The sequence below is a fragment of the Pinus tabuliformis genome, chromosome 2_1, assembly GCF_031772625.1.
Source record: "Pinus tabuliformis cultivar Carrire ecotype Pingquan chromosome 2_1, CPIR1, whole genome shotgun sequence".
NCBI lineage: Eukaryota > Viridiplantae > Streptophyta > Pinopsida > Pinales > Pinaceae > Pinus > Pinus tabuliformis.
This window is the reverse complement of record NC_142299.1, coordinates 551,272,171-551,297,448: the sequence shown is the minus strand read 5'-3', so window position 1 is coordinate 551,297,448 and position 25,278 is coordinate 551,272,171. Positions and strand designations below refer to the sequence as shown.

General features: G+C 40.3%; 1 pseudogene; it reads left to right on the top strand.

The window, feature by feature from the left end:
- Positions 1-13,993: 13,993 nt before the first annotated feature.
- The window catches only part of LOC149201548 (kinesin-like protein KIN-7A), a 170,140-nt pseudogene continuing 158,855 nt past the window's right edge, over positions 13,994-25,278 (top strand).

Sequence of the window (25,278 nt, the reverse complement as noted above, 5' to 3'; positions counted from 1 at the left end):
CTAAATTTTGGTAGAATTGCATGACGACAAACTCATTCCTCCCCACTGCCTTTCGTACTCAGTGAATATTTTCTCATGGAGCATAAGAGGCTTGAATAGAAAAGGTAAACACATGCTTCTCAAAAATAAAATTCATATGGAGCAACCAACTAAAGTCATGTTACAGGGAACCAAATGTTTTAATGATTTGTTAACAAGAAATGTAGCTTTTATTCCATGGGGTTTCCAATCAATCAAAATTGTGCTTAGGGGGCTCAAGGAGGTTTTCTTCTTTGGAAATACTCAAAGATTAAGCTCTCCAATTTATTTTAGACTCTTACTACTCAAGTTCATCTTGTAGGATTAATTGATTATGGATATCTCTCCAATGTCTATGGTCCCAATCTTCCTAGGGAAAAAGCATCCTTCTTAAGAAACATTTAAGAAATCCATCATATAATAGGAGACAACTGTTGGAACACGGGTGGTACTTCAATATGATCAAGTACCTTGATGAAAAGAGAAGAGGGTTATGGATATTGGATGTGAATTCAGAATATTTCAAAGCAACCACTCAAAGTCCTAAATTAGTGGATCTAAAAACCTCAAAGCGACCACTCAAAGTCCTAAATTAGTGGATCTAGAAACCTCAAAGTGACCACTCAAAGTCCTAAATTAGTGGATCTAGAAACCTCAAAGCGACCACTCAAAGTCCTAAATTAGTGGATCTATAAACCTCTATGAGACATACCTAGAACAGTAATAGGGTCATATCATACTTCTCTCTCTCTCTCTCTCTCTCTCTCTCTATATATATATATATATATATATATAGTTTAATTGGTCCATCTAGTCCTTCAGAGTTATAAATAAAGATACAATGTCCGAGAGTATTTTAAAGAGTGTTAGAAAATTATATATTACGGAGAAATGGAACACATAAAATATTGCAGAAATATAAACACAGAAAATGCACAAAACAAGAGAGACACAGATATACGTGGTTCACCCAGTTTGGGCTACGTCCACCCCGAACAGCCAGTCCTTCCTTTTTATTATCCAACAAAATGAAGAGACACAACCTACAGCAAATCCGCTGTAATATCCACAGTCTCACCTCTCTGTTTCTCGCACACAGAATACACATCTATCTCACAGCCTCAAATACAATACCCTCATACAAAGAGAGGGGTTGCCTTCTAGGGCAAAAAACCCTAAACTAAACATAAGTTCTACCGTCAGATCATCCGCCTAATGAACGGCCCAGATTGACTAGAAATTACTATACTTTTACAAGGCAATTTTACAGCTGTTTTTAGCTTCGGGGGCGTTGCCCCCGAAACCCCCCGCCAGGGGGGGGGCTCCCAAAGGTCGCAGCTACCCCCCCCTGGACCCCCCCTGCAGCGAATATTTTACGGGCGGCGTTGCCGCCCCCATTTCGAACTGGGGTCCTATGTGGCGATACCTTTGAATATAGAAGATAATCAGGCTCCACACCCAACAAAGAGTTCTCCCTATCATCCATGACATGCTCAAATAATTCATCCATACAAAAATATATAACAATTTAAAATTGTCTATCTATCATCTTTCTATTGGTCTATTAGTAAAAAAATAAACTAAAAATATACATATTATAAATATCAATAATTTCCAGCATATATATGAACTATGGCTCCCTAGCAACCCGAAGGGGGGGGGGGGGGGTCTGGAGCACGTTTGAAAGAAGTAACAATTGAAAGGCCATTGTGCACCTCCAAATCCTGCAAAAAATCATTTTCCAAGGTGAGAGACACCTTAGAAAAACCATCAACATCTTGATTCAATTCCTCAGCACATGGGGCTCTTGAGATGCCACTACAACCTCATCCACAACCATGGGGACCAAAATGGGCGTTGCATCCGTCAAGACCAAATATTATTCACGATGTGGAGGAACTATAGAAGTGGTATTAGTAGAAGGGGGCCCATTGGGAAGACCCACATCCTCCTAGAACAAATTGTCCACATCCACTAATAAATATTGAGTCATAAGGAAATTATTAACTAGATGACCATACCTATGACATCAACGAAAACAAAAAGGGACCCCTTGGTAGTCCAATTCATGTATATTTGACTCACCTTCCCCCAATTCGATTTCCTTTAGGAGAACCTCCCTTAGGTCTACCAACACTAAGATGCAACCATTGACAAAATTCTAGAGGTGAGATATGAGGAATCATGTGTCAAACACATACAAACAATTACCCAAGTCTTAGAAAACCTCATCCACCCAATAGTTGAGGGGGAGAAACAGAAACCTAACCCAAATAGGCACAACGTCTGAACATTCCTTATTGGCATCAAATAATGGAGAAAAAATAGAAAAATTACCATCGAGGAGTCAATATGCCAGAATTGTCCTTCCATCAAATGAGCATCCTCCACATTATAAAACTTCAAATTAATCCACTCCTTATGAAGTATTTCCACCTCGGGAGGAGAATGAATGAAAGGATCAAAATCCTGTAAAACCCAAGACTAAAGAGTTTTAATATTAAACCTTCGGCATTGAACATACCCCACTAGCGACGAGGAAGCCAAAACCCCAACTCGCTCCATTAGAACGTCTCCACCCAAAACTAGAGCCGCGCGAGAGAGAATTTTCCAGTGAAGGAAACACATATTTTTTATTCCATGCTTGATGAAGTTAGATATTTTACTAAAATGCATACCAGAGTAGGTTTTCATGGGATACCCATGAGAAAGTGCAGACGAAATAAAATTAACATGGGGTTTTGTGGACAATGGATGAGATTGACTTGGGGAAAAAGACTAACGACTATTTTCTGGAAATGAGATACTAGTTCGACTTGAGAAAACTAACCGAGTGCCCCTGTTGAATCCCATGTCAAAACCCCCACCACTCAAAACCCTCATAGAAAAGATTCAATATCATACACACTCAATTTGCATAGAGATTTTACCATGGAAACCCAAAACTGGGAAAATCGGACTGATTTTTCTATATCTCTTAATGATTGCATAACTACTATACAATTCCCTCTTAAAAGAGAGTTTATTTCTAGGTAAAAATAACCCTAACATAACTTCTATCACTTTATCTACAACCTAATGATGAATGGCCCATATTTACTATGAAACTACAATATTTTACAAGGAAAAATTTCCATTTTTTTCTTTAGGGTCGTTGCCTCAAAAAGCCCCTACTAGTGAGGGATTCATAAAAGTGTCATTATCCTCCCTAGACCCTCCATGACAACGGCTATCGGGGGATAAATCCCCTCCGTTAGGAACTAGGGTCCAAATAGGGCTAATCATGTTGAAATTGCAACAAGGAAATCCTAATTTAATTTTGTCCTTGAATTAAATTAGGAAAACAATTGTAATTCCACATCACAAGACAACTTGTATGAATTAACTAAGTTAAGTTGACTTGGTTGGCTCAGTTAATTCGAGTTGAGGGTCTAACTTTAGTCATGTAGAGTGTCTCCTACATTATATGAGCCCTAGTTGAGTTTATTTTGATTTGTAATTAACTAATTCAGTTTAATTGAGTTAAAGTTAGTTAAACTAGTTCCAACTGATGGAGGAATTGGTAGGAGGTCAGGCAGTGGGGTGCTGCTTCATGTGTTCAACTAGTTAACTGATGATTCACTCATAAATAACTCATGCATGTCAGATATGAGAGTTGCCCAGTTGAGATTGGAGTTTAGGGACAATGTAATATCAATTGTATAATCATCCAAATTGTACAGGTGGTGCATGCAGTTAGAGGAAGGCCTATGAGGATTGCACAGTTCATATTGAGGAATTTTCTTCACTAATAGGGGGATACTTCCAAGTAAACAACAAAAGGAAATAGGGACTTGGAAAAGTGAAATTTTGTTTAAGTATTGGTCTAGGCTTGTCTAGGAAGCAGTGAGATAGATAGAGATAGTGCAAAGGTTGCTTGGGATTGAGCAAAGCATTGTAATCTTCTCATATTTTTTGACTATGAAATATACATATAGAAGGGGTTTTTATCTGTGGCTTTACCCATGAAATCATTGTGTAATGTGTTGATTGAATTCTTTCTCTTGTTTGCTCGCAATTTCGTGATCGTTTAATTGTTTCCGTTGATGAGTAGAGTAGATTCAATTCTATTGTTTTAGTAAATTACAATTAGCAGTTTGAATCTACAAGGAATTTCTCCATGGTATCGGAGAAGAAATCATTCTAGAAGAGGAGAATATGAGTTTGCCTTTTTCATGTGAAATCGAATTTGCAGTATCATTCTTTAGAGCTAGAAGGATGTCGTTTTATGGATTCAGACTCAAATATGCCCTTGAGGGTAGTTTGAAATATATTTCTTGGAAGGATGAGATGGAGGTAGTTTTGGAAGATAATAGGCTGAAGTAATTCATAGAAAAAGATATTCCTACGCCTCCAATAACTGATGCTCAAGATTTGGCAGAGTGGAGGAAATGTGTTGCAAAGGCGAGAAGGATCATACTATAAGGAGTTCGAGATCATATTTTATCGAACCTTCATGGGAAGGATACTCCATATACAATGTGGAAGGCCTTCACAGGCCTGTTTCAGAACAACAGTGACTATAAGAATCTGGCACTGAAGGATAAGCTCAAGAAAATCAAGATGAAGAAGGGTGAAACAATGCCAAAGTACTTGACCAAGTTCACCTAATGCTAGGATGAGCTTGGAAGTGTTGGTGTTACAGTTTCTGAAGATGATATGGTCAGCCTAGCACTTCTAGGCCTTCCTAAGAGCTAGCACAACTACCAGGTTTCAGTAAATGGGAGGGAGAAGCTACCAGAGTGGGAGTGGTTGTGGTACGACTCGGTGTAAGAAGAGATTCGATGGAACACCAGAGATGGATCCTCATCCAAGCATGATGATGAGTAGAATTGTGCCTTAGTTGGAAAGGAAAAGAAAGGGAAAGGGAATTCATCCCATTCCAAATCTTATTCCAGTCAGGGCGACAAGAATAAGGAATTGTCGAAGATTAAATGTTTTCACTATCATGAGATGGGACAAAAAGCCACAAAGTATCCGCACAAGAAGGTCAACAAGAGGAGAAAAAGGTGGAGCTCTTTCTTCACAATTTGAGTTGGATTTCACCCTCATTGCTTGCATGGTGACATCAGTGATGGGTAGTGTGTGTTATCTGGATAGTGGAGTCTCATTCCATATGAATGAAAACAAAGAATTCTTTAGTGACTTGGAGGAGAAGGACCTTCGGATGCACATCGAAATGTGAGATGATGGGAAGTATAACGCGACCAAAATCAATATTGTTACTTTTCATAGGGAGTCTAGTTCTCCTCTCACATTAAAATATGTCATGTATGTTCCGGGTCTGAAGATGAATTTGGTTTCAGTTTCTATGTTGGAGGACCATGGATACGATGTGATATTTAGAAAAGGAAAGGATTTCCTTCGTCACATAGCCTCAAGACAAGTGAAGCAGATCGGGGTTCATGCAAAGAACATCTACAAATTGGATGTAGAAGATTGTGCAACATTGACCACAAAAGCAGAGAAGGTGTGGAGCTGAGACACCAGTGAATTGTGGCATAGAAGATTGGGTCACTTGCACCACAGAGCTATGAAGATCATGAAACAGATTTCTACAGGACTTCCCAAGGGTGCACTAGAGAAGAGAGATACATGAAAAGGGTGTACATTGGGGAAGTACACCAAAGCCAACTTTCATGATAAGGGTAGTCGAGCACAAGTGATCATTGAAAGAGTTCACTCAGATGGGTGTGGACCGTTCTCGACAACCTCCATGGAAAATCACAAGTATTATGTAATATTTATAGATGATTTATCATGCAAGTGCTGTATTTTCTTCATCTAGAAGAAAGATTAGATGTTATCTAAATTTTGTGAATTTAAAGTACTTGTTGAGAAAGACACTGGTAGGAAAGTGAAGGATCTTAGGAGTAATAACAGTGGATAATATGTTTCGAATGAATTCAAGAACTTTTTTGCATCATAAGGCACTCGATGGGAGTTAATAAAACCCCATAACCCACAACAGAATGGGGTGGATGAAAGGAAGAAAAAAATTATTGTGGGAGCTGCACGGGCAATGTTATATGATTAGGGCCTACTGTTGCACTTGTGGTATGAAGCATGCAACACAACTGTATATGTGAAAAATAGGAGTCCTCATCAGATTCTCAGGATGAGTGCACCAGAAGAATACTTTTCAGGTAAGAAACCAGATGTAGCACACTTCAGGATCTTTGGTTCATTAGTTTAATGTCATGTTACAAAGGATGCAAGGAAAAATCTAGAACCAACAACTAAGTTGGGCATATTTGTGGAGTACATCGATACACCTCATAATTATTGGGTGTAACTTCCATATCACAAGATGAAAATGGTTCGTACATATGTGAAGTTTGATGAAGATAAGACCATGAGATGTTCCCTTGAGAGGGAGCTTCATTTGCATGGAGATGAGGAGCTTTTAGCTCCAAAAGAAGAACCTTGGGATGATGTGGAGTAGCCACATGTAGAGGAGCAGAGAGTGGAAGCAACCACTCTTGCAGAGACTTTCAGAGATAGAAGGAAGAGCACCAGCGAAGTTGACATATTGATGCATGATGGTAGAAAGAATGTGGGAGCACCCACATCACAACACAGGAAGAGGAGGTCACCAAATCAGTACAATGGCTACATGGCTCTGATGAACGAGAGATTAGATATTGATCCATCCTCATTTGAGGAAGAAGTGAAACAACCAATATGGGTTGATGCCATGGTAGAGGAGTATGGATCTATCATCATAAATAATGTTTTAGAAGTGGTCCCAAGACCAGTAGACAAGTCAGTGGTGACTTCCAAATGGATTTACATGATAAAGCAAGTAGCAGATGGGAGTGTGGATAAACACAAGGCCAAATTTGTAGCCATATGGTTCTCTCAGGTGGAGGTAATTGATTATGAGGAGACCTTTGCTCTAGTAGCAAGGTACTATTCAATCAAATCTATTCTAGCACTTTAAACACAGATGGGATGGAAGATATATCAAATGGATGTGAAGAAAACATTCCTCAATGAAGTGATTGAGGAAGAGGTGTACATTGAGGAACTGGAAGGATTTGAGACCTTCAACAGAGAGTCATATGTGTGCAGACTCAAGAGAGCGTTGTATGGATTGAAACAAGTACCTTGTGCTTGGTACACCAGGATCGACAACTATTTCACCAGGTTGGGCTTCACCAAAAATGAAGAAGATACAAACCTTTACCATATTGTGGTTGAAGGTAATTGTTGATTATATAATCATATGTCAACGATTCAATTCTAACAGGCGATGAAAAGTTGGTAAAATCTTGCAAAGAGGATCTTGCAAGAGAATTCAATATGAAGGATATGAGGCTCATGCATTATTTCCTTCATATGGAAGTATGTCAAGGAGATGAGGAACTATTTGTTTCTCAGGGAAAGAATGCCAATGCGATATTGAAGAAGTTCCACATGGAGAGAAACAAACCGATGGAGACTGCTCTAGTAGGGAATTGGAGGATGGAAGATGCTACTTTAGGTGAAGTAGTAGAGGCTACTATTTACAGGCAGGTTGTGGGTTCACTTATGTATTTGGTGAACACACGATCGGCCATATGTTTTGCAGTTAACCAACTTAGTCAAGCAATGGTTGATCCAAACAAAATTTATTGGAAGGCAACTAAACATGTGTTGAGATACCATAAAGGCACCACTCAGTTTGGTATTTGGTACTGAAAAATAGAGGGAGTGAAGTTGCAAGGCTTCACAGATGTATATTGGGAAGGGAGTCCATTTTACATGAAGAGCACATCAGGGGGAATCTTTAGTATTAGGTTAACAACAATTTATGGGTGCAATAGGAAGCATAGATCAATTGCACTTAGTTTGAAAATCATAGTACATGGCTAATAGTAAAGCAGCTTTTGAGGCTATCTGGATGAGGAAGATCCTTGTTGGGTTATTTGGTCAGCAGATGGATCCTACTGTGATTTACTATGAAAATCAGAGTTGTATCAAACTCTATGAGAATCCATTTTTCATGATTGATCTAAGAATATTAACATTCAGTATCACCATCTACAATATTGTATGTAGAGGAGAATCATGTTGTTGGAGTACATTCCTACAGAGGAACATGATGAAGACATCTTGACTAAGGCATTATCAAAAGGAAAATACAATTTTCATAGAGGCAGGATTGGGGTATTTGATAATCCCTTTCTTGTTGAGAGGGAGTGTTGAAAATGCAACAAGAAAATCCTAATCTAATTTTTTCCTTGAATTAAATTAGGAATAAAATTATAATTCCACATCACAAGACAACTTGTACCAGTTAACTAAGTTAAATTGACTTATTTGGCTCAGTTAATTCGAGTTGAGGGGATAAATTGAGTCATGTAGAGTGTCTCCTACATTATATGAGCCCTGGTTGAGTTTATTTTGAGAAATTAGTTAATTCAATTTAATTGAGTTAAAGTCAGTTAAACTAGTTCCAACCAATGGAGGAACTAAAGGAGATCAGACAATGGGGTGAAACTTCATGTGTTCAAGTAGTTAACTGATGATTCACTCATAAATAACTCATGCATGTCAGATATTTGAGTTACCCAGTTGAGATTGGAGTTTAGGGACTGTATACTATCATTTGTATAATCATCTGAATTGTACAGGTGTTGCATGTAGTCAGAGGAAGGCCTACGAGGATTGCACAATTCATATTGAGGAATTTCCCTAATTAATAGGAGGATAATTCCCATGGAAACAACTCAAGGAAATAGGGACTTGGGCAAGCCAAAATTTGGTTAAGTATTGGCCTGGGATTGTCTATGAAGCAGTGAGACATATAGAGATAGTGCAGAGGTTTCTCGAGCTTGAAAAACGCATTGTAATCTTCTCATATTTTCTGACTAATGAAATATACAGATAGCAGGGGATTTTAGCTGTGGCTTTCCCTAGGAAATCATTGTGTAATGTGTTGATTGGATTCTTTCTCTTGTATGCTTCATGATTTTACGATCGTTTAATTGTTTTCACTGATGAGTAGAGTAGATTAAAGTCTATTGTTTTAGTAAATTACAATTAGCAGTTTGAATCTATAAGGAATTTCTACAAATCATGAAAATAATATAAAACATACCCAACATTATCCCACTTGTTGTATTCTTTGCATTCACCAAGGGAAATTATCAATTCTCAGAAAATTTTTCAATGAATCTCCAACATTATTCAAAGTTTCCACCTTTACCAATAACACATTCTTCTCTCCAAACTTATCTCTCACAAAGTGATACTAAACATCAATATGATTTTTCTTCGAATGATAAGTAACCTTCTTTGCTAGGAAAATTGCACTTTGAGTGCCACAACCTATCCTTATAACTTCTTGTACCAACCCAATACCTGAACACAATCCCTATAGCCAAACTGCTTCCTTTCTTGCATGAGTAGTTGTCATGTATTCAACTTTTGTAGTTGAGAATGCACCTACATATTATCTCTTTCTCATCCAATTGATTTCTCCTCCAAATAGGTTAAAGCATACCCACTTGTAGATATTATATGATCCATATGTCAAGCCTAGTCTTCATCAACAAAGCCGTGTATTTCCAACACTCTATCCAATCCTGGTCTTCCTTGGTGGCACAATCCATAAATAGTAGTGCCACATAGATATTTGAAAACCCTCTTTATTGTTTTATAATGCTCCTTCCCTAGTTTTGACATATACCTACTCAATACTCCCACTACATGTGCAATGTCCAATCTAGTATAAACCATTGCATACATCAAACTTCCAATTGCGTTGGCATATGGAAGATGAGACATGTCTTATTCCTCTTCTCGTGTCTTGGGGCATTGATTTGCAAACAAATTTACACCTACAAGAAGAGGTGTGGTGAAGTAAAATTATAAGTGCGGACACAAACAAATTCCTCTAGCTCGATAATCGGTCTAGCCACAACAAATACATTCTATGGAATATTTACTTAGGTTAGAACCAATTAAGAGGACCTACCTCTTAGTCTGTTTATCCTGTTTGATGATATCCTTGCTCGCTCTCTTCAGCTATCTCTTGCTTCCTTCTTCAAGCACTTGAAACAAGTAAACAACAAAAGACAACAAACATGATAATAGACAAATTGTAATTCAACCTACTTAACACGTGAAGAAACATTAAGCCATGAATGCTTAAGATGAAAAATCATGTAGGAAATCAATCGATAGTTGCATATATTAATATCAAAGAGAGAATACAACCATTTGTCTTGACGTTGCATTCCTCCTCTGACAAGACCATGTTCCCACACACTTCTGCTAGCATCCCTTGATGGCCTCAATCCACAATAGTTTTAGGGCTCTTCCCTTTATGCTTCACTCCAAACCAAATCACACTTCTCCCTCACACAACTAGATAACTACAACTAGTAATAGCTTGCTGTCTACTCCAAACCAAAATAACACTAGCTTGTGCTTGGGAAGAAGAGAGATTTATATAGGATGAATGGATGGGAGATGGATCCTCTTCTCATGGGAGAAGGGTTTATCCCTTGAGGTAGTTCCATCATTATAGAGGAAAGGAGCCCAAACTGACATCCTTGACCCCATCCGGCTAAACCATTTACCAGACTTCCGTTACGAAGCTTCCAGAGTTGGAAGCTTCAGCTCCTAATTTAAAAATCTTTCCATAATAGGACCGACGTGACTGGAACACATCTCAGTTGCCCTGGTTGGTGCTAGGGATAGTGCTAATCTCTGCACATCGGCACGGAGGAGACAAAGGTCATTAGCACTAGTCTTGTAAACTGGGAAAAACAGAAGTTTCATGGGAAATGGTGCAAAAGGGAATTGATCTGCTCATGAAGAGGGACGCAATGGGAGTTTCTTCATGAAGGAAAAGCATGTGGGGTTCACTGTAGAGGTCCTTTAGGATCAAGGAATGGGGAGTATAGGGACAGTGACAAAACGATGTGTAATAGATGCCCTCTAAAGCATGAAGGCCGAGCTAGAGTGAGGAGTGAAATGCTTTATGAATCAGTGTGGGGAACTGGTTTGCCGTCAAAAAACCTGCAAGCCAATACAGATACATATACAGAACTGAGAACTCTGTCAAATGATACATGAATTGTGGCATGGATGCAGCCGTCCAGAGAATGATCATGTAGATGGATCCAGGTATGGGTGCAACCATCCGTCAAAGAGGACCATAATGAAACCAATGTATGGTCGCAACCATCTAATAATGAGAAGGATCACATATGATAACTCATGGTTTGGTTGTAGCTAGCCATCTGAAAGAGACATGCATATCATCATAACCATGCCACATCACTTCACAACCTAGAATTTTGTGATCAGAGTCCAGGGTCTTGCGCTCCAGCTTGACCCAATCAAAGTACATATTCTAACATGTGAATAGATGTGTTGGCGTCGAACATGCTAGAATGTCGCTTGATTACCAGTCAATGATGTAAAATGTTAACAAGCGTGAGAGAAACCACCAATAATGACAATGGTCCTTAAGGTACTATTAGCACAATCCACAGAATGTGAATAGAGGAACTAAAGTCGAACATGCATGAAATCACTTGATCGAAAGCCAATGATGTGAACTTGTCGTCAAGTGCAAAGAACTCGCCATTAGGGCATGCAAGCTCTAAGCTACTGGAAGGGAGTCTCTCGATAAAATTCCCGGATAATGAGTTGAAGTCGACGGGAAATGACTGTGTCAAAGGAGGGCCATAATGTTTCCCACATCATCGACAAGAGATGAAAATATGCAAAATGATTTTGGGCGATACAGAGAATCAGAGGTAAGTGTAACTATAGAAGGACAACTCTTGAACATATCGGCGACACAACTAGAAGTTTGGTAGCTTTTGAATCCATGGGATCGTGGTCATGATGACATGGCTGAGATCAAATGAAAGGCAAAAATGAATGGCCCAAACCCAAGAAGGTCAACGATACACTGGAGGATATCCCAACCCGACACGAAGCAAAAAGTGTCATGTTCAAGAGTGAACTGCTGACACAACTGATAGATTTCCAAATTTTCCCCCACCATTCCTGGTAGGAACCCCAATTATTTTCTAATCGCAAGATTGAAGGGATAGAATATGCTTGCACTGTAAGTTCATCCTTTGGACGAATCTAACCTAGTAATTTTAACGAGCTCTAGGAAGGAGAAACTCATGTTTGTCATGGTGACGAATCTGATGTCGTTTAATAGTTTAATGAGTTTGAAAAAGGTGTAACTCGGTATATTTTTCATGTTTATAGAGTTTGAAAAAGACACATAAAAGAAAACTCCACATGGTCCCTTTTCATACATTTGTGTCTCTCGAGCTTGAAAAGGTAGAAAACAATACTTGAGAGAACCGCTTGACCATTTCAGTCAAGGAGTACCTTTTTCGTAAATAGTGCCTCCCAGCCCAAAAAAGGGGTAAACTTATACTGGGCACATGACGTTTCACATCCGTTAATGAGTTCGAAACGACAAGGGCTTGACCATCTTTTCATTTTTAAAGGGTTGGAAAAGAGCTTGAAAGCAGACCCCCCATTTTATTTTCTTTTACGAGTCAAAAGGGAAAAACACTCGGCAATCTTTTCATATGAGTTTAACGAGTCGAGAAAAGAGCTAAAACGTGACTCTTCATCATCGTTGAACATCCATCACCTATCGCTGACAAAAAGGTAAAGTGCATTATCCAATTGTTGAGGAAAAATAGGTTAAAATATTAAAAAAAAACCTGATATTTTCATGAAAAAATGAATAAAAAGGAGAAAAGTAAATATATTTTTACCATTTACCATTTTACCTTTGATGTGAAAACTTTTTACTCACTTTTTCCCTAATTGTTCTGGAGCAGATTGCGGGAGATCCGGGAGGTCAATCAACGAGCCGCCAGTTCCAGGTAACATCTAAAGCCTTGAGCTCCATTTTCATGTCCTTTATTTCTATTTTTAACCATTTTTTTATTTTTTTGAGGGGGTTTTTGAAAAACTTTTTTGCCCTCGGTCGGCGTGACTTTTAGGCATGGAAACGCACCGACTGAGGGTGATTAACAAAGCCAGCCGCACTGATCGGTTCAATTTTTTTTAAAATAGGCGCGCCAACACCGTGAATAGGGAAAAACCCTATTTCCTAAAAAACTCACCATTTAAACTTAAATTTTATGGGCCAAGCATGATTTTTGACTCAAATTAATGGTTTTTGCAGGAAAGGCTCGCTGAAAATGGTGGACTAGAAAGAATGAGAACATGAGGATGTTGACACCAAGGCAATGAATGACCCAAATTTCCTGGAAGCATTGAGGGCTTGCAGGCTCCTCAAATTCTTTCTCACACCAGGGATGTGGACCTAGCCCGAGTTTCTTCGATACCTGATTAGTCTTTGGAACATTAATCGAGAGATTTTTGTCATTGGCGATCAGGAGGTGGAGTTGGAAACTTCATATATATACTTCATCACTGGATTGTCCTACAGAGGGGAACCAATGAACTTGTACGTGTCACAACTGATTGGGGCAAGCATATCTTCCTTGCTTTCCGAACACTGCCTTGAGGCCCTGAAATCTAGAAGTGGGAAGATAGAGATTTCCAGTGTTCAATATTTGACACTAAGAGTGCTTCTGTTGACTGTCAACAAAGTGGTGGGGTCCCAGGCGGAACATGAGACTAACAAGTTGAAGTTCCTTTATGTTATTGACTATACAGCTCCTACGATCTTCAACTGGGCAGAGGCCATGAAGATAAACATCAAACGCTAGCTGTCCAAAGCTAAGGCGGGGAATCTAAAGCAATTTTGCTTCGGATCTGTACTTGTGATCTTCTTATTGGAATAGGTACCACTGTTCCAGTATCAGCTGACTGAGGTAGATCCTCCTATGCCATGCAATCTGCGGATGGCTCTCTGGAGTCATTTGATGCCCAAGATCACTGGGAGTCAGCACATGTCATACCGACCTGCATTCTTTTCATGACTACGATGACAGAAATTGTTGTGGAGGACTGGCCATACAGTGGCACCGACTTCTGTGGAGATCTAGATATGCCCTTACCAGATGGGGAAGACTTCGATGACAAAGGTAAAAAATCAAATTTTTTATTTTGAGATTTTTTAATTGTTTTGGTATATATGTGCTTATAAAATTTCTCTTGTTAATGCAGACATTGGACCAGAGCGGCCTACTGAGATGTCCCCAATAGCCAGGTGCGTCCCTTGTCCTATTGATGCTGTCGCTCCTTATCAGGAAGGGAGTGACAATGCAGAGGAGATCGTGAGGGACCTTGAGGGGTTAACTCATGGTATCCCGGAGTATGCTGGGGTAGGAGACATTCCTCGTTAGTACCAGAGACACATGGTGGGAGTCTCGGATCGGATCTACCGATTGCTGACTCATGTTGCATGAGCTGTATCATGCTACCACGATCACCATGTTGATTAGTTCCTAGGTCCAGCATTTACATTTTTTTTGAGGCCTGCGTGCAACGGATATATGAGGCCTGCGAGCCGCTGATGTTATTTTGGACACACAAATTATTTTTTGGGGTTCTGATGTATCAAATATTATCACCACATATATATATATGCTATATTTTTTTGTCTACTATGGTACAAATGGTTTGTTTTATCTTTCACATGTTTCGTAAATGTCTATCAAACACATGATTAGCTAATGCATCTATCAATGTATTCATGCGTTGAGGAATATGATGATATGTAATGTAATCAAAATGTATTTCCAATAGATGGATACAGAGATACATTCTCAATATTTGAGGGTTTCTGACGGAATATTGCTTGTTGAGTTGAAGGATGACAAGCTGTGAATCCAGGTTGACAACCAATTCTCCGATTCCCAAAGCGATGGCTTCTGACAATAGTTCGATGACCACACTATATTCAACAACGTTGTTAGTTGTGCGACCTAGACAAATACCTTGGAGGTTAATCAATTCACGGTTAGGGTCATAAATGGCCCATGCCATGGATGATAGGTTTTGGGCACTACGAGAAGCACCATCAGTGAAATCAATGTGGGGAGTCGCAGACATCTGCAAAGCAAGAAAAGTATCGTATACAGGAAAGATGTTTGAAAACTATCACACAAAACCACGCTGCAAAAAAATGAATGACACACTAATGTACACAAGTAACCATGCAATATGTCCTAAGGATAGTACTTCTTGAGGGAGTCCATGTTGGGACTTGGGTAATCAATCAACACAGATAGACACCGGAATTTTACCATTGCCATGACGAGTAAGCATCGACTTGGACAAATAATGGAGTAGAACTCATATAAGGCTTTGCCCCCATGCCCCTTGGGTGAGGGAGGGTTATGAGTTGGATGGTGACCCCATTACAATAATGGGAAATTGGTGAAAACTCGAGGAGGGAGAAAAATATTGATCCACGAAGGGATAAAGGTGTCCTTAATTGAAATATCTTGAGGTGTCAGGATAAACTGACACATCAATAGACAACAAAGAAGAGCACTCTTCAAGAGGGGTAGACATGATTGTCGGGTGAGTTAGGAATGAGGAGCGATGATGAGTATCGGTCCAAGGTGGTTGATCCAGGTGGATATTGGTGGCCACCTGCCAAGTCCACCTGGACCCCCACCATTGTCTTTCTCAGCATTTTCAGTTTCCTTAATTGTAGCACAACTTACTATTTTTAGCAGTTTTTCGGGTCCTGAACTTCCGGAGCCGTTTTGAGGCCCTAAACGACGTTTTTTGGGGAATCTGGGGGCAACACCAGTCCATGGAATGGACTGGTGTTGCCCGTTCCAACAATGATAGTGCTCGGATAGATCTTTCTAATGAGCTATTGTACGCATCAAACGGAGATCATATGCCAAAGTTACGACCCCGGGAAGTTGATGTACCAACTTACCCCCAAACGGGGCCCACAGTTTGGCGTTTCATCTCCTAGGGTTAGGTTTTGGAATGTTAAGGGTTTTTCCATTGTTTCTCAACAATAAATAGGCCTTCGAGCCTCATTGTAACACAGTTCAGAGGCATGTAGCCATCACATCTCTTCTCAGAGATAAGCTACCATCGCCCTAGCTAGTTTATTTCCATTTCTGTTTGTAAGCATATTTCAGTATTTTCCATTAATGAAATGAAGTATTATTTCCGCTGCATCCCTGTGTATATGGTTATCTCTGTAATTTGTTGCGTTCCTGTTTAAATCCGGATCAGTGGTTCCTCGAGAGACATGACTTCCATGATACCTTCATCAGCAAGGAAGGTATCAGCTAAAGGATCAGGTGATTCCAAAGTGGCAAGCCACGGGGATTGAGAGTACGTATTGAGAGAGGTCTTCGACATAAGAGAATCAAAGGATGTAGAACCTGAAGCCGAAACAATTTCCACGTAATTGACTTCGGTGGGACTAAGTGGAATAACCTCACCCCAGGCATCAATAAGATCTGGTGAAGGTATGAACCAAGGATCAGATTTGACCAAGATCATGTTGATAGAGGCAACATGAGGAGGTGGGAGTGGAAAAATTCCCATTAAGGCAGAATCTTTGAAAAGACTTGCCCCCACACTCTCATAAAGAGCACTAGTGTGCTTGACATACGAAACATTTCCATATGAGGAGGAAGAGGAAAAGAAAGACAGCTGGTCAAAAGTGATGATCTTCCCTTGATGGGGAAAACGAATCATGCAAAATAAAGAGGAAGTGACGGCATGCATGGCATGGGTCCAACTTTGGTCGAGTAGAAGATTATAATTGAGATTGGTGTCAACAATTTCTACTTCGACTTGCACTGTCTTACCTTCTAGGGTGATGGCAAGGTTAGGCAAGACACCAAAGGGTCGCGAATCTTGCCCATCAAAGCTTCCAAAGTGTTCGAAGATTGGTTCAGTGTAGGAGAACCAATAACCTTCCAACATGCGATTGACATGATGTAGGTGGAAGCACCTTCATAAATGACAGTTCGATGGATGGTCTTATCATTGATGATTACCTAAATAAGAAAGGAAATCTGATGAGGGAGACACGGAACATGGTTCTCTAGATAAAAAAATATCAAATTGGAATTGGTGGGATCAATGCCCTCGATAGCTGATAGCAAAGATTTCCGTTGTGATGGGAAACTTTGGAGTACCTTGAGAGACGACATAGCTGACGGTGCCTGAGCCAAATCCTCAACAATATTATAGTGCTGAGCAGATCGGGCATTGGGATTATACGAGGAATTCCATAGCACACCTCGAGAGGGTGGCCGCATAACAGAATCAGGGTTAGGGCGCTCAATATAAAGAGGGCTAGAACTAGGGGTAGAAGGAGAAGGTGTCTCTTCTTTCTCTTTCCCGGCCGTCGAAGCAGGAGTTTGATAGGCTTTCGATATAGTAGCCACATTAATAGGCATTCTTATCATGAACAATTGAGATCCGGAAGAAGAAGATTGGGGTTGGTCTACCATTTTGGTCTACTGAGATAGAAATGGCTCTTTGAGGGCAGCAGGGGTCCCTTTGAGCAAGCGACTAACTTCGGATCATCGGGGACAATCCTTAGTGTAGTGATCTTCCTTGAAAATGAGGCAAGGATACTTAGGTTTTTGTTGCGAATATTTGCTAGCAGATGATTTGGGGGGACCTTGTTTTGGGGCATCGACTTTAGCTTTGCGTTTGCCTTTCTTCTTTCCTTTCGAGGATTTGTCCGTTGTGATAGAATGGACAACATGGACCTCAGAGGTTTGACTAGGGCCAGGTGGATTCTGGGATGAATTATTAGGAACAACATTTGAGACCGAATTTTGTTTGGAAGAAGATTTAGTAGGGGTCTGGGATACTGAACCGAAAAATCCATTGAAGAGAGGTACAACTGGTGACTTTGATGCTGTAGGATCGGAGGATGGCCATGGGGCATTAGGTAATAACTCATATAAAGTGCTAGACTGAGAGTAAACTAGATCCAAGTACTGGGCACGAGAAATAGCCTGCTCTTTAGTGACGCATCCACCCATAGCTATATCATGAGGAATTGGGACCACAAATGATTTGGTAGTCTTTCGACCTAGTAGCCACATTAATAGGTGTACTTATCATGAACACTTGAGATTCAGAGGAAGTAGATTGGGGTTTGGTATACCATTTGGGTCTACTGAGATGGAAATGGCTCTTTGAGGACAGCGGGGGTCCCTTTGAGCAAGCAACTAACTTCGGATCATCGGGGAAAATCCTTAGTGTAGTGATCTTCCTCACAAATGAGGCAAGGATACTTAGGTTTTTGTTGCGAAGATTCGCCAACAGATGATTTGGGAGGACCCTATTTCAGGGCATTGGCTTTAGCTTTGCCTTTCTTCTTTCCTTTCGAGGATTTTTCCACTGCGATAGATTGGACAACATGGACCTTGGAGGTCTTACCAGGGCTAGGTGGATTCTGGGATGAACTATTAGGAACAAAATTTGAGACCGACTTCTATTTGGAAGAATATTTAGCAGGGGTATGGGATACTGAACCGATAACTCCATTGGAGGGAGTTACAGCTGGTGAATTTGATGCTGCGGGATTGGATGATGGCCGTTGAGCATTGGGTAATAACTCGTATAAAGTGCCAGACTAAGAGTAAAGTAGATCCAAGTACTGGGCATGAGCAATGACTTGCTCTTCAAAGACGCATCCACCCTTAGCTATATCACGAGAAATTGGGGCCATGAATGATTTGGTGAACCATTCAATGAGCAGCTGATCAACAATCTCAAATTTGATCAGGCGACGTCTACGTATCCATTCATGGATGTGATCAAAGATGTGTGTCGCAGTATCTTTCTTAAGTGATGTGAGAAAATATGTGCCAGTTTCGTAGCGAATCGACAACTGAAAATGTGTGAGGAAAGCCATGGCTAAAGAGTTAAAGTCATGGTAAGTACTTCGAGGTAGCTCGATGTACGACTTTGCTACAACATGTGTGAGGGTTTGTTGGAAAAGATGGAGACGAATGGAATCATCCACGTATGAGTTCGACGAGCACCAAAGGTGATATGTCATCACATGGGCATGAGGATCTTCTTTAGCTTTCCCATCGAACTTTGGACAATCACTTGGTATCTTGGACAACACCAGAGGCCAGTATGGCAGATGAAGGATCGGATCATTCATAAGGTGAGATACATCTGGCAACTCAAGTGTGACCAAGAATGGCAATTGGGTGTTAAAAGGCATGGGAGGTCGATAAGTGGGTCCATACGGAGGAGACCATCCATGCTAGTAAGGATTTTGGCGATATGGCATCTGAGGCTGCCCCCATTGTGGATTATCTTGACCATAGGGAGGATTTTGACCGTGAATACCTTGGAACTATCTGACCATAGGTTGTTGATAAGCAACGTACGGATTGAAAGGCTGTTGAGCCTATTGACCTTGGACATATGGATATGGGACCTGTTGTCCTTGAACATATGGGTTTTGGACTTGTTGTCCCCAAACAAGAGGGTTTTGGACCTGATGTCCTTAGGCATAAGGTTGATACACTTATTGCCCTTGGACATAGGGATTCTGTACCTCCTGCCCTTGACCAAAAGGATTTTGACCTTGGTGACCTAAGACATTAGGGTTTTGTAACTAATGCCCTAGGCTGGCAGGATTTTCTGGACCTGTTGACCTAGGAAATTAGGATTTTGAGCTCGCTGCTGCAAGACTTGGCCTCGACCCTACCCTTGCAAAGGTTGAGCCTGTTGATATGTATACAAGGGTTGTTGTTTCCCTAGTTGGTTTTGCTGTTGCAAGGGTTGACCTTGCAGTTGCAAAATTTGTCCCTGAGGCTGCAGAGTTTGGCCTTGCGAGGACATGGGTTGGGAGGTGTGCGGAGCATATTGCATCTACTGCTGCACGGTTTGTTGCAACTGTTGCAAGGGTTGACCTTGCGTTGTTGCAGTTGACCTTACTGCGGGATCATTTGTCCTTGCGGTTGCACGGAGAGCCGTTGCTACAAAAAAGGTTGCCCCTGTGGGAACAAAGGTTACCCATGTTGTTGTAGAGGCTGTCCTTGCTATTGCAAGGGTACTTAAACAGTGCCCGAGAAATTTCCGAACTGAATCTGGCCATAGCTAGGCTGGATGTACTGCCTAGATTGGAGGGTGTAAGGTTGATTAACCATTCCTTGAGAACCATATGGAACGTAAGGATTTTGGTATTGGACCTGAGCCCCATAGGGTTGTTGATACTGAATATTGCTCGATCCAGACGGACCAATGGGTTTCTGAACCTGTTGGTACTAGACATTGCTTGATCTAGTGGGATCAACAAGGTTATGAATAATACCGGAAGAAGGTTGGTTTATACCAAGCATGTGAGCTACTCACATTAGTGGACTGACACCATAGAAACACTCAGGTTCTGCCCCCCAAGCGGTGGCACAGCTTGGCCACTGACTAGAGGGATGGAGGAACTGACAGAGACATTCTTTGAAACTGCAGGTTGTGCCTAACAGTAACTAGAATTGATGATACAAGGGTATTCAGAATGGTGGGTTGCACTGGGACTGAGGTAACAGCCTGTTAGGTAGTCATGTTTGTAATGAATGAACTTGAAGTAGGCATGGCGCTTGATGCCCAAAAATGGTTATGGTAAAGCAATGAGGCACTAGGTGTACCTGAAACCAATTATGCCAAAGACACATAGTTGGGTGGAAAGATGGAGGGAATACCCCTAGAATAGGGGAAGCCCTCCGAAGGAAAAGGAAACTCTTCTGCCTCAACAGTGTGTGGAGTAGAAAGTTTGGACTCATTCGGAGAAGTGACTTGAGCATCACCTTCGGGTTCCATGTCTAGAAACAAACGACGACGAATCGCTGAACAAGTATGAGGGGATAGTTCCAAAGAAACACCCAGCTAGTCATACAAGCTGTAAGGATGCTACGGTGATATCACAGCAGGGTCAAACAAAGTGTTCGTAGGGTAGATTACCAGTCCAAGTTGACCGTCGGTGGTTGGCGAGTTCTCTGGTGTTTGAGCGGGATTGTCTGTAGATTCCAGGCCAAAATCAACAGATGACCCAGTATCGAAAGTAGGCATGGGATGAGATGACAAAGGTTGAATTCTCAGAACAATTCTGAGTTCAACACCTTGGTCCTCGAGTGACTCTGGTAACTCAGGAAACTACTCCTCAGATAATCTTTTAGACAGAGGAGAGGAAGAGGAATTGGGTGAACCAGATGGTTTAGCCACGATGACCTTGTCTTAGCCGACAAAACAATTAACTTCAAGGCTTTAAAATGTTCCTTTAAGGAAACTCATGATTTGGTCTCAGAAAAAGACTAACAAGGTGTTTTTGGATAGTGGGCAATCAATTATTAAGACGCATAAAAGACTGGTGCTCTTTCATTTTTTAAGAGTCGAGAAAGAAACAAAGATGACTCTATCGCTTTCGACTAGAAACGAGTTCGAAAGGACAAGTGATCGAACGATATTTTAATTTTAATGAGTCAAAAAGATTAAATGATTGCTCTGGATGATCTAGGTAAACAGGATTACCAGGAAACCATGAATTGTAGAATACCATCCCGTGAACCGAGAAGTACGAGCAAGCAATCTCCTCGAATGCTATGTTCAATGTATCACGTTTGCAAGGCAGCCGACTTGGCTTCCTAAGGATAAAAGGATTGTAGCCTAGAGGGGTCTCCCGTTATATATTCGATGGTACGGGGAGCACAAATCCATACTAGCGCTATCTAATGCCGAAGCTAATGGCAACTACTAGGTTTAAAGACGCTGGAACACGTCTCTAACCTAGATGTTCTAGATATGATCGTTAATGTCAAATGCACCTTAGGTTAATTGAATTCATTTTAAAGTTTATCTTGAGTTATGTTTCAGTTTTAAGGTCTTAGTGATGCGACTCGAAAAACCTTAAACACAACTAAATGAGACAAGACCCTTTCAATTCGATGAAATTCCTACACTAGAGAGGGTAGAAACTACTCAATCAAATGCAAACAATCAAGCAACTGAAAATGAAATGATCTTTCACTACCTTACTTTTCAAAAAATAAACTAATGAAAAATGCATTCCAATTCCTAATTTCCTGACAAGCACTTATCTATTAGTCCTTTAAAAAGAAAAAGATTTTTCTTCCTTTTTCAAATGCCGATGCAATCCTAGTCTTTTAATATGCAAGTTAGCATAGCATAATGATGCAACAAGCTAGAATTTCATACTTGTTCATGAAACAACAAAACAAACTTTTCACATATAATTCTTCAATGAAAAAGTTCTCGAGACAATAAGCTCTTCAAGTAGATGAACACATGAAAAGAGAAACTCATTCAGACTAATGAAACATTGACTTTACCAACCACAAGACAAGCAATGCAATCCATGCCGGAAAAGGAATGTTTAGGCAAGCAAACGAAAACTTTTCAAACTTGTGTAAAAGAGGTCAAAGTCATAAAAGGACCAAAAATGAAATGCAAGGAGTAAGTACATCTACAAATTGACTTACTATGCTCACAAACTACTAAATCGATGACAAACTAGATGCCCTAGTGTCCCTGACCACTCAATGACTCAATCAATCAAGCAGAAAGATGATAAGTCAACAAGAAAACAAAACCAAATGAAAAGTAGCTTTCTAATCAGGGAGAAAATGGTTCAAAAGGCTTACAGGGTCAAAACCACAAGAGCAAAACACATTGGCCAAGATTGGGGTCAGGCCCTAATCTTCACTTATAGGAATCAGTGTGACTACTAGCGAATTAAGTGCGCTGATCGAGGGAGATAAGAAAAAAAATAACTTTTTTTGAAATAGGGACCAGATCTGCTACTATGAATTTTAGACTCAGGCCAATAAGTAGGAGAAAAGAAACAGAACCAAAGGGAAAAAGTGGAACTAGAAAATTTCTCACGAAATCATGAAATCCAAGACAAACAAAAGGATTGGGATCCCCAACGGAGTCGCCAATTTGTGGTGAAGTAAAATTATAAGTGCAGACACAAACAAATTCCTCTAGCCCGATAATGGGTCTAGCCACAATAGATACATTCTATGGAAGATTTCCTTAGGTTAGAACCAATTAAGAGGGCCTACCTCTTAGTCCATTTATCCTATTTGATTATATCCTTGCTTGCTCGCTCCAACTATCTCTCACTTCCTTCTTCAAGCACCTGAAACAAGTAAACAACAACAAAAAACAAACGTGATAATAGACAAATTGTAATTCAACCTACTTAATAAGTCATGGAGCATTAAGCCATGAATACGTAAGAGGACAAATCATGTAGGAAATTAATCGATAGTTGCATATATTAATATCAAAGAGAGATTACAACCATTTGTGTTGAAAAATGTGCAACAAGAAATGCTTGTTGAGATTGCAACAAGATGATGGAGCTTAGTGAAAAGAGTCGCCTTCACTAAGTGGGCCCGCAGGCTATTTTTGGGCAAGTCTATTTTTAGACATATGGATCATGTCTATGGATTGCAGGTTGCTGTTTATGGATGATTGGTCAAGTTGGGAAAAATAGATGGACTTCTATTTTTGATCAAAGTGTGAGTGATCAAAGTCTATTTTTAGACTGGCTGTCAAAAATAGAAAAGTCAAATATTATTGTCTCATAATAATATTTGGACTATAAACTTGATCTTATTCTCTTGAAGCACTTCAGTTTGAGCTACAGAGGTGGCACATGCAGCTGTCAGAAGGAAATACGCTTTTCTTATGAGTCAGTTGAGTTGTTGCATGCATGACTTTAGTTAGAACTCAAGTGAGTTGAGTTTAGTGGACTAGAGGTACAGTTGATGGAGTTGTGTTTAGTTTAGATTTGTTAAACTAGTTGTATTTAGTCTAACTGATCAATAGACTAGAGATGAGTTGGGTGAATTAGTTATTAATTAATTCACAAGTTATTAACTCATAATGCAACTATAGAATACATCAGTTAACTCAGTTGCATGTCAGTGCATGTTCAGTTCAGCAGGGACAGGTGTTAGAGAATCAGATTGCTATCAGTTGTGACTATAGTTGTGCACCAGATCTTGCACAATCAAGGGATAGAGTATGCCAATGAGTTTGCTCACGTATTTGCCCAGTATTGTAGCCCTTGCTCACGTCCAAAAAAGTGTGAGTGATTATTTTGAGGTGAAATACGAGTTTGGGAAGCCATTCTCATCAGTTCTTGAGCAGGTATTGAGCTGTGGAGGCAGGCAAGCAGCGGGGGAGATTTGGAGATCAAATCTGAGCTGTATTGTGTGTAGCATGAGGAGATAGTACTGAGTACTTGGGATGAGTATTGTACTATGTATTGTTACATGATTCAATCACTATAATATACAGATAGTTGGGGTTTTTAGCGAGATGCTTTCCCCAGGAAAATACTGTGTTGATATGTGTGATTGATGCTTCTATGTACGCCTGTGAATGTTTCTGCTTCTGTAAATTGATGATCAACGTAGAGGAGGTTATGTATTATGCATGTTCCACTTATAAGTGTATAATCAGGATAATCTCTGTGAATATGTGTCATATTATTCAAAATTTCTACATGGTATCAGAGCTGCTTGATTTGTAGAAGAGATTTTTACAGGATATCAAGCGAGGATTGATCATCAGATCTACTATTCAGAAAGTGTTTACATTTTATTTCTTCAGGTAGAGTCTGTAATCGGGCCAGGTAGCCTCTGGATTCATCCTTCTTTTGGAAGGTGAGATATCCGGTGAATGCTCAGACAGTCAATCTCTGTACAAGAAATACTTTGTTCTCATGAATTCTAGATTGGAAGCGGTTGAGTTTTGAGCTGGTGGAATTCAAATTTAATTCCAAAGCAAGAACGAAACTCAGAAACATTCAGTGTGAGAATGGCGACAGTATGCCCCAGTATCTCACAAAGTTCACTCAATGCCGGGATGAGCTGGGAAGTGTGGGGGTGACTGTCGGATGAGGATGGTGAGTCTAGCACTCCTTGACCTTCCTAAGAGTTGGCATAGCTACCAGGACTCGGTGAATGGAAGGGAGAAACTGCCAAATTGGGAACGACTACGGTCAGATTTGATGCAGGAGGAGATTAGACGGAGCACCAGAGACGGTTCTTCATCCATGCAGGATGAGGAGAACTGTGCCTTAGCGAGTAAGGCGAAGAAGGGGAAGGGGAAGGTTTCTCTTTCTGAATCCAATTCTTCCAATGATGGGAAGAAGGTTGAAAATCCGAAGGTGAGATGCTTTCGTTGTCATGAGTTGGGTCATTATGCTACTAATTTCCCAAAGAAGAAGTCCAAGAAGGGATCTGGGGAAGGATATGAAGGTGAGGCAACCTC